The sequence below is a fragment of the Rhinoderma darwinii genome, unplaced genomic scaffold (assembly GCF_050947455.1).
Source record: "Rhinoderma darwinii isolate aRhiDar2 unplaced genomic scaffold, aRhiDar2.hap1 Scaffold_130, whole genome shotgun sequence".
NCBI classification, from domain to species: Eukaryota; Metazoa; Chordata; class Amphibia; order Anura; family Rhinodermatidae; genus Rhinoderma; species Rhinoderma darwinii.
This window is the reverse complement of record NW_027461962.1, coordinates 492,605-501,560: the sequence shown is the minus strand read 5'-3', so window position 1 is coordinate 501,560 and position 8,956 is coordinate 492,605. Positions and strand designations below refer to the sequence as shown.

Genomic DNA, 8,956 nt, shown 5'->3' with positions numbered 1-8,956 from the left:
GGAAGTATGTAGGTGTGTGTGTGTGTGTGTGTGTGTGTGTGTGTGTATGGAAGTATGTGTGTGTGTGTGTGTGTGTGTGTATGGAAGTGTGTGTGTGTGTGTGTGTGTGTGTGTGTGTGTGTATGGAAGTGTGTGTGTGTGTGTGTGTGTGTGTGTGTGTGTGTGTATGTGTGTATGGGGGTGTGTGTGTGTATGTGTGTGTTTTTTCGTGTGTGAGTGTGTGTGTGTGTGTGTGTGTCCTCTTATCTTGTCATTTATTGTCTTTTTAACATTAGAAGCAAGCTTTTTCTAGTTTCATTTTAGGGTTTTTTAATACTTGTTACTTATAAGATTATATTTTACAGTGTAATTACTTAAAGTACATGTAAAGCATTCCCATGTAGTGTCTGTATATTTATTTGACAATAGTTGCCCCCAGTCTATTTCCTGCTGCGCAGCCGTCAACCGGGAGAAATTTGCCTTTTTAATATGCAGTCAGTGTTTTACCCTCCCAGCCTGTTTGCTTTTAAGATTCTGTTCATGTGGAGTTTTTTGCAGGCAAAAAATTCTGCCTGGAAAAATCAGCTCCGCCTTTTTTTAAGTGTTTTTTTTACCACACACGTTTTTTGACACAGTTTTTGATGCGTTTTCCTACGTGGTTCTTTATGCCCATTTTAAAGCGTTATTTTTATCTCCTTCTTCAACAGGCAAAGGAAAAAAAAAATGCAAGCATTTTTTTTTTGCCTAAAACCGCTTAAAAACGCGTCAAAACCGGTCGCGGCCGTTCACAGCATTTTTCCGTCTCTCATTGATTTCAATAGGGTTTTTTGAGGCGGAAAATGAATCTAGAAAGGTCATATCACATACGTAGTGGAACCATTATACCCTCATGTTTTCTCCTTCTTTAGTAGCGTACAACTCAAGTGCCAACTTCCATTACATGATAGTGTCTCAACAGGACTCTTTCTACAATAGATCTGGGGGTCGGCCAGTGAATACTTTTTCTCTACGTTCAGCTTAACAACAATACCAATGATGATGATGATGATGATAATATCCCTGCCTCTTTTCTATAGTAGTCTCAGTACATGTTTTAATATGATATCATTGATAAATGAATAATGAATTGAGTATTTCTCTAGCTGTGACCATCTCATGACTATCACCACATATGGAGCATCCTGCGCACTGACAATTACTAAGCCTCTCCATATTTCTCAGCATTTTCTGCTCCTTTACCCTGGGATCATATAGTCAGAAGTAACATAAGTTCTCTCCTCACTGTTCAGACGTCATGGGTTTTCTGCTAGGATGGACACACCAGTATTTACAATGTGTCTCTTCTTCTAGATGTTTGTAGGAATCTTCTTGTAGCCAGGATCTCCTTCTCTGTGCTGGTTGGTGTCTTCTAGATGTTGAAGGTGGTCATCTTCTAGGTATATGCAGGAATCTTCTAGCTGCTAACTGGGGTCTACGTGTTGTCAGGACTCTTTAAAATCTCAAAGACTGGGATAAAGATCTCCTGAAAAAAAAACAAGAAAAATATTTTGAGACAAAAAACGACAAATATATAACCTACAAAGAAATTGATGCTACCAAAAAAAGTGTAGAAAATGAAAAAAAATCTTTATTGGAATAACAATGAAAAGCTACATGTCAATACAATTAAATGAAAAAGACTCCACAAGACTCTACAGAAGAAAAGGACAGCTCATTGTGTGACTCACAAAGAAAATAAGAATTAGATAAGACCCCATGGCTGCACAGACCTGCGTAATGTAGGTCATATAGAAATACCAAATGGTATGGAATAAACAACTATACAGTGCAAAAAAGCAGTCAGCGCATAAGTAAGAGCAAAAATGAATCAACTATTAAACAAGTATGGAGGGATATAACATACCCATAATAAGGTTGTTCAGGAGCACCAACACAGGGAGTGCCCACCCAGATGCACGTTTCAGCGCTAAATGCCTTCATCAGGGGGTGGCGCTGATAGTTCACACACAGTATTTAAATGAACGCTAGCCAATGGTGCTTAAATATATCCAGGTGATATATATATATATGCCCATAAATCAGATCAGTGCACTCACTGTTTACTATTGGTGGCAATATGTGGTCGAGTACATGGCCGGACTCCAGAAACGGCAACAACGAGACACTGGGGCGGAAACACATCAGCGCGTCACCTGACGCGGTCACGTGTGTCAGCAACCCAGCGTGTCATGGGTGACGAATCGGAGGCCGGTCAGTCACAACCAATCAGAATGCAACCAGTGATTGAAGGCATGAAAAGCATTCAGAAGGATATTAACCCTGTACGGGCAGTCCAATAGTGATACACTTCATGTCTGCAAGTCTAAACCCAAAATACAGAGAGACAAGATAGTTATACAGATATATTGCACATGTATCATACAAATACATATAAATATATGGACACAAAGTGATGTGTGATGAAGAGCGTCAACGTGTAGGGAGTAATCAAGTGTGGAACATTATTATCAATTATAATGTGTGAAAAAAGACCAATATATACGTGCCAAAAGGAATAATCCAGTGCACAACCTGAACATAGTAGGGAAGTGACAGGTAAGAAATGATATTAAACACAATAAAGTGTTGTTTATATAGAACATGTGTAAGTAAAAGAGTGAAAAGGTAATAAATGTATGGTGACAAAATAAAAGAAATACAAAACGAAAAATAAAATAGTGTGAATAGGCGTGTGCGATGAAAAAAGAAGAAAAAAACAACGTGTGTATTATGCATCAAAAAATAAAATGGACTACAAGTGCCATGCACAAAGCAGATTTTAGTTACATGTCGATATATCTAATACAACAAGCCTCAAAGGTGCAGAATATAATATGCAGTGATCTGCAGACAGAGCCCGCTTTTCTATTGTTTGTGAAGATCATCAGTAGGGCATCATTGTTGAGGATGAAGATCATGACAACCCGAAAATTGCACAGTTGACATAGTCAACACAGGCAGCGTAAACCATATATCTAATCTGTATACATAAATAAAGAAATGTAGATTAAAATCAAAATAAGAACATAAAATCAAAAATACCCGACTAAAAGCTTTGGTAGCAGTCAGAGAAATGCAGCAACACCAATGTTCTCATTGAGACCCCTCGGTTGTGTTGTCTTAAGCCTCCATATCCACTTGCATTCTGATTGCAAAAGCCTCTTTTTACATCTCGTCCTCGCATATCAGTATTGATGTGATCTATTCCCTTCACTCTCACAAGTCTAGAGTTACACGCATGATGTAGGTGAAAATGTTGTGGAATCGTCTTCAGCTGATCCATATACTCTACTGTTTTGGCATTTTCAATGTCTCTAACAAGTTCTCTTACGCGAAAGCGCAATTCTCGGGTTCTCATGCCAATATACATTTTAGGGCAAGGGTAAGTTGCATGATAGATCACACCTGTAGTACCACATGTAATTGGCCATGTGATCTTAACATTTTTCAACCCACTTGAGTCAACAAAACCTTGATAGCGTTCAATATTAGGGCAACTAATACAGTCGCCGCAAGGGTTACAACCCCACTTAGGACCAATCTTTCCAAAACATTTACCCAGTTTTTCCACTGTTCGGTAACTGTGAACTATTGTGTCACGTAAAGAACGCGCTCTACATGGTGCAACAGCAAGATAATTTGGTAGTACTTTCTGTAGAATTGGATCATTGAGGAGCATCGGCCAAAATGTGTTTGAGGTGTCCCTCATTTCTGACCAAATGATACGTGTTCGTAAATCTTACCTTAGGAGAAATTCCTTATTTTTAGTTACAGTTTGTAATAGCTGTGCACGAGGGGGAGCTGTGCACGAGGGGGAGCTGTGCACGTGGTCGTCAATGGGCTTTATTAACATTGCGGCAGCGGCTGCAGCCCTGTTGAGCAAGTCTCTTTCTTAACTCAGTCGTGCGGAATTTCAAATCTTCATGAGTTGAACAAATTTTCTTAACACGCAGTAATCGTCCAGTTGGTATAGCTTCGATGGTGTGGCGGGGATGTGAAGACGTGGCGTGAAGAAATGAGTTTGTTGATGTATCTTTACGATGCAAATCTGTCTGGAGACAACCATTATGGTTCCTTTTAGTTAGTATGTCCAAAAAATCTATCTCAACGTGATTCCACTTGCATGTTAATTTAATGTTACGTGTATTATAGTTAAATACACTGATGAATTCCATTAATTCATCCGAAGTCCCCTGCCAGATCATGAAGATGTCATCAGTGAACGGGCCCAGAAAAGGAGCTGGTTCATTCATATCTCATGATCTGGCAGGAATAGGTCCCTCTCCCACAGCCCCAGGAACAGGTTGGCATATGAGGGTGCACAGGCTGCCCCCATTGCCGTGCCCTGGAGTTGCAGGTAGAAGGACCCATTGAACGTGATAAAAATTGTGTTTGAGAACAATGTCCGATAGGGTTAGCAACAACTCTGAAAAGTCTTTCCTATATTGCTCATATGCAAAAAGGTGGCCACTGCATGCAACCCATCCGAATGCTGGATGCCGATATATAGTGACTCAATGTCACAAGTTACCAAAATATGTCTGCCATCTAAATGAATCTCTTCAATTTTCAACAACAAATCTGCGGAGTCGCACAGATACGAAGGTAGACATTCCACTAATGGTTTTAAATGGTGGTCGACCCATTTGCACACCTTCTGAGTTAACCCCCCGGTACACAATATAATTGGCCTACCTGGAGGGTCCTTATGAATTTTGGGTAGTAGAAAAGGCATCTGTATTGTTGGCTCAGTCACAATCAGTGCCTCCATTAGGGACTTGGAGAGGACTCCGGCATCCATACCATCTTGTAGAATGTGGATCATCTTTGCTCTAAAGGATAATAAAGAATTGTATGTTAACCTTCTACAACAAGTGGAGTTTTTTTTTATTTAGTTTTTTTTTAAATTTATGTATTTTTTATTTTTCCAAACATAACAAACAAGCGAACAACAATTCAACAATATTTCCCATGGCAATAGCATCTCTGAACACATATCATTATTTTGCATATTATATAATCTACAATTTGTATAAATTACTTCAAATGATCCTAGTTGGAGCGAGGACAGAATTAGAGATTTTAGCCCAAAGACAAATTGAAAAAGTGTCAATATTCATAGGAAATGAAACACACTAAATAAACCATAAGGAAGGGGGAAGGGAAGTATAGAGGGGGAGGGGGGAAGAGGATGGACACGTGTATCCCCATCGTTACCGCGATTCAATACAGATATTTAAGGAATCAGATCATGATTGGTGTCACACCAGACAGCTGATGCTCCAGATACCAAGTTGTGGAGACAAAGCATGCAATTAGTTTTTGTTTTATATGAAGTGGTAAGAGAGGTATAAAGTTCTCCCACAACTTAAAAAAGCCTTCAGTTTTGTGCTCTTTTCGATGGAAGGTTTCCACCCAAGCCATTCGGAAAAGATAAGATATATTTTCTAGGGAAATACGATGTGTGGGGGGTGTATTATTTATCCAAACCTGGAGAATGGCCTTCCTAGCAGCCGCAGAGACATAGTATAACAGTTGTTTGTGATGTTTCGGGATAAAGAGCATGGAAGGTGGCAGTATCCCAAAGAGACCCCACTTTTGGGTTGAGGAGCATGGTATGGACAGGGTGTTCGACACAAAATATTGTATCTTTCGCCAAAAGTCAACAATAGTTGGGTATAACCTGAGACAATGTAATTGCGGTGCTCCACACTTTAAACACGAATGGTCAGAGGAGTTACCCATGAGAAAGCCCCTATAAGCGGACACGTCAGCCCTATGGGCTATTGTAAAAGACATCTCCCAGGACATATCTGATGGGAGGTATTTGGCAGCCATAGTTACAGATGATAGGACATCGTCATGAGTTGTTTGATCTAAGTGGTCAACCCAGTAAGATACGCCTGATCTCGATTTAGTGTAGTCCAATGGCTGTCTTAAAACGTTATAATAGGTAGTGATTAGTCTTTTTCGGCATTGATGAAATGGAGTTAAGTGACAGAAGAAGTCATCCCAGTCTTGGTCTTGTAAGTGTCTAATGACCTTGTGAGCATAGCTACAGGCCTGCATGTAATAAAATGGGTGTTGGCCCAAAAAAATCATATTGTATACGTAGTTCATTAAATGAGTATGGACGACGAGTGAGCATGTTAGTTATCTGATTAATACATGTCAACCCCTCCCCCCCAACCCATCCACGAAAAACCACATGGGGTTTGGCATTTTGGAAGTCAAAGTTATGGACCCAAAGAAGAAGTAGGAAAAATCTAGGGTTTAAACCTAAGTGTTGTCTGACCTTGGTCCATGTTTCCAGGAGGACATGACTAGGGGGTTAGCCCGTTCATCAGGTGATAGAGCCGAGTAGGGAGTGTGTAAGAGGCATGTTAAGGAAATGGGTTTTGAAAATTGTTGGTCCAATGTAAAATCAGAAAAGCAGGAGCTGCCGGTTATCCCATCTCCAATCACTCGTAGTTGAGCTGCCATATTGTATAAGTGAATCTGTGGAAAATTAATCCCTCCATTTTCATGATGTTGCTGCAATATGCATAGGCTCACTCTTGGTCTCTTTTGCCTAACATCAACTGGTCTCAAGTATATAGGCAAGGATTGTAGTAAGTATAACAATTTAGGGAAGACAACCATTTTTAATAGATTAGCCCTACCTAAAAATGATAGAGTAAAGTGCCTCCAAGCCATGAGTTGGGATTCCAAATATGCAATAATGGGATTAAGGTTTCGTTGATATAAATTTGATCGTTGTCTCGTGATGCGTACCCCCAAATAGGGAATGTAATCAGAGTTCCATTTAAATGCATTCTTCAAAGACCAGAGTGGCCTGGAGGGACCCTTAAGAATTAGGGCTTCTGATTTTTGTAGATTGATCTTGAAACCTGACAGGGCACCATAAATTGGGATATCCTGGAGGATTGGTTGTAAAGTAGAGGCAGGGTTAGATATGAAGAACAAAATATAATCTGCAAATGCCGATAGTTTAATTTGAGAATCTCCAATTTGTATGCCTTGAAAACATGCTAGGGACTGGAGATGACGGAGAAGTGGATCTAGGGGTAAATGAAACAGTAACGGTGAGAGAGGGCATCCCTGACACGTACCCCTGAAAATTGAGATAGGAGGTGAGTTAAGCCCATTGATGGTAAGGGATGTGGTAGAGCAGGCCTGTGAGCGTGAAAGGAATGTTAGAAAGCGGTCCCCGAAGGCCCGGGACTGCAACACCGCTGTGAGAAATGGCCATGATAAAGAGTCAAACGCCTTTTCCGCGTCAAGTCCCAGCAGCATGGTCACTGGGGAGGAGGGGTCTAGTGCAGACACCGTGGCTGCTACAACCTGACGGATACCTTTAGTGGAATGTCTATTCCTTAAGAAACCCAGTTGGGTTGGGGCAATGATCAGTCCAAACATGGTTTGGAGGCGGTCGGCCAAAATCTTTGTTAGGAGCTTATAGTCTTGGTTTAAAAGGGAAATCGGACGATATGAGGAAAGGAGGGTTGGATCCCTGTCAGGTTTGGGAAGCAATATGGTCCTGGACGCATGAAAGTTAGGCAGGTCAATCTCCCCACTAAATATGGCTTGTAAGGTCCTCGTCAATGTCGGTACAATATCTGGCAAAAGTTTGTAGTATTCAGCCGATAGGCCGTCAGGACCCGGCGTTTTATTATTGTGTAGCTTAGAGATTGCTAAAGCAACCTCCGCCTCCGTGATATCATTATTTAAAAAGTGGAGTTTTTTCAATTGGCGATTTGCTTCATAAATATACATCTGGTGTGGCCAAAATACCACATTTCTGCCTTTATCGGCAGGTTTTACTACCACATCATGCCATGATTTAATCCTCTCCAAGCTCTCTCTCTCTCTCTCTCTAACTCTCTCTCTCTCTCTCTCTCTCTCTCTCTGAACTCGACAGATTGTCATTCTTAATTTTCCTTGGAATGTTTTGCTAATCTTCAGGGACTAATTTGACAAAAAGATCTACTGCGGGGCAAATAGACAACGGGGGGATTTTGTAGATTTGGTTCTAATACAGATATGAATCTTACCTTCTGATATTCCCCCTTCTTGGTGAAAGAGTTTCTCAAATATTCGCAATGTTTCTCGTTCCTCAACTGTCACAAATAAATCGCCTTCCTCTTTAAAATACCATTTCTTAAAGATCAAAGATTGTGCAAAAAATTGCAGATCTTTTACTGCTGAGAAAAGATCAAAACAGGAGGCGGGAGAAAAGGTCAAGACTTTGTCCAACAGTGTGACGTCACCTATAGATAATTGATGCATAGAAATGTTAATGACCTTCTTGTGATGTCTTGGATTTTGTTCCAATCCCTTATTCATTTTTCTCCTACTGTTGGACGACTGATTTTAGTTCCGTTTTCTTTTGTATCTTGGTAAGTCACGTGTAGACCGCACGCTACTACATAATGTCATATCATGGTGACCGCTCTGTGATGACAAAGATCACATAGAAGAGGAAAGACTCAGTGATTCACCATTTTGTCTCCCATTCCATCAATATATTTTCTTCTGTTGAAAATCATTATTATCACATATCCATTTCTTTGTTTTTCTGCTCTCCATTTCTTTTTCCCACACGAGGCATTGTTGATCCAATTGTGTTTTAAATGTTTCTAAGTCCTCTTTGGACATCTCTGCTTTTAATTTTTGCTGGATCTTTTCCAGCTCGTTATCTCTGTTTTCTAATGAGGTGTTATTGAGTCCAATAAGAAGCTCCATCACTTTAAATGAACACGCACTGCAGTTCTCCTCCCGTTTAGATGGAAAATTCACATCTTCAGTTGGAAATGATGGGAAAACTTGTATGCGTAACCCCCTCGGTATGAGGTTCCGTTGGAGATAATTTGCTAGGAATGCTCGGTTCCACCAAACTTTCATTCTTTTATTTACAAGGCATTTGAAGGAGTTCTGT

At 40.3% G+C, this 8,956-nt stretch overlaps 1 long non-coding RNA gene across 1 annotated transcript; it reads right to left on the bottom strand.

Moving 5' to 3' along the window:
* Window positions 1-844: 844 nt before the first annotated feature.
* On the bottom strand, window positions 845-8,561 carry LOC142699109 (uncharacterized). The gene is made up of 4 exons (XR_012865995.1): window positions 8,073-8,561; window positions 4,714-4,850; window positions 3,762-4,070; window positions 845-1,501 (listed from the first exon to the last, which is right to left on the bottom strand). It is a non-coding gene; the product is annotated as an uncharacterized LOC142699109 (long non-coding RNA).
* Window positions 8,562-8,956: the final 395 nt, after the last annotated feature.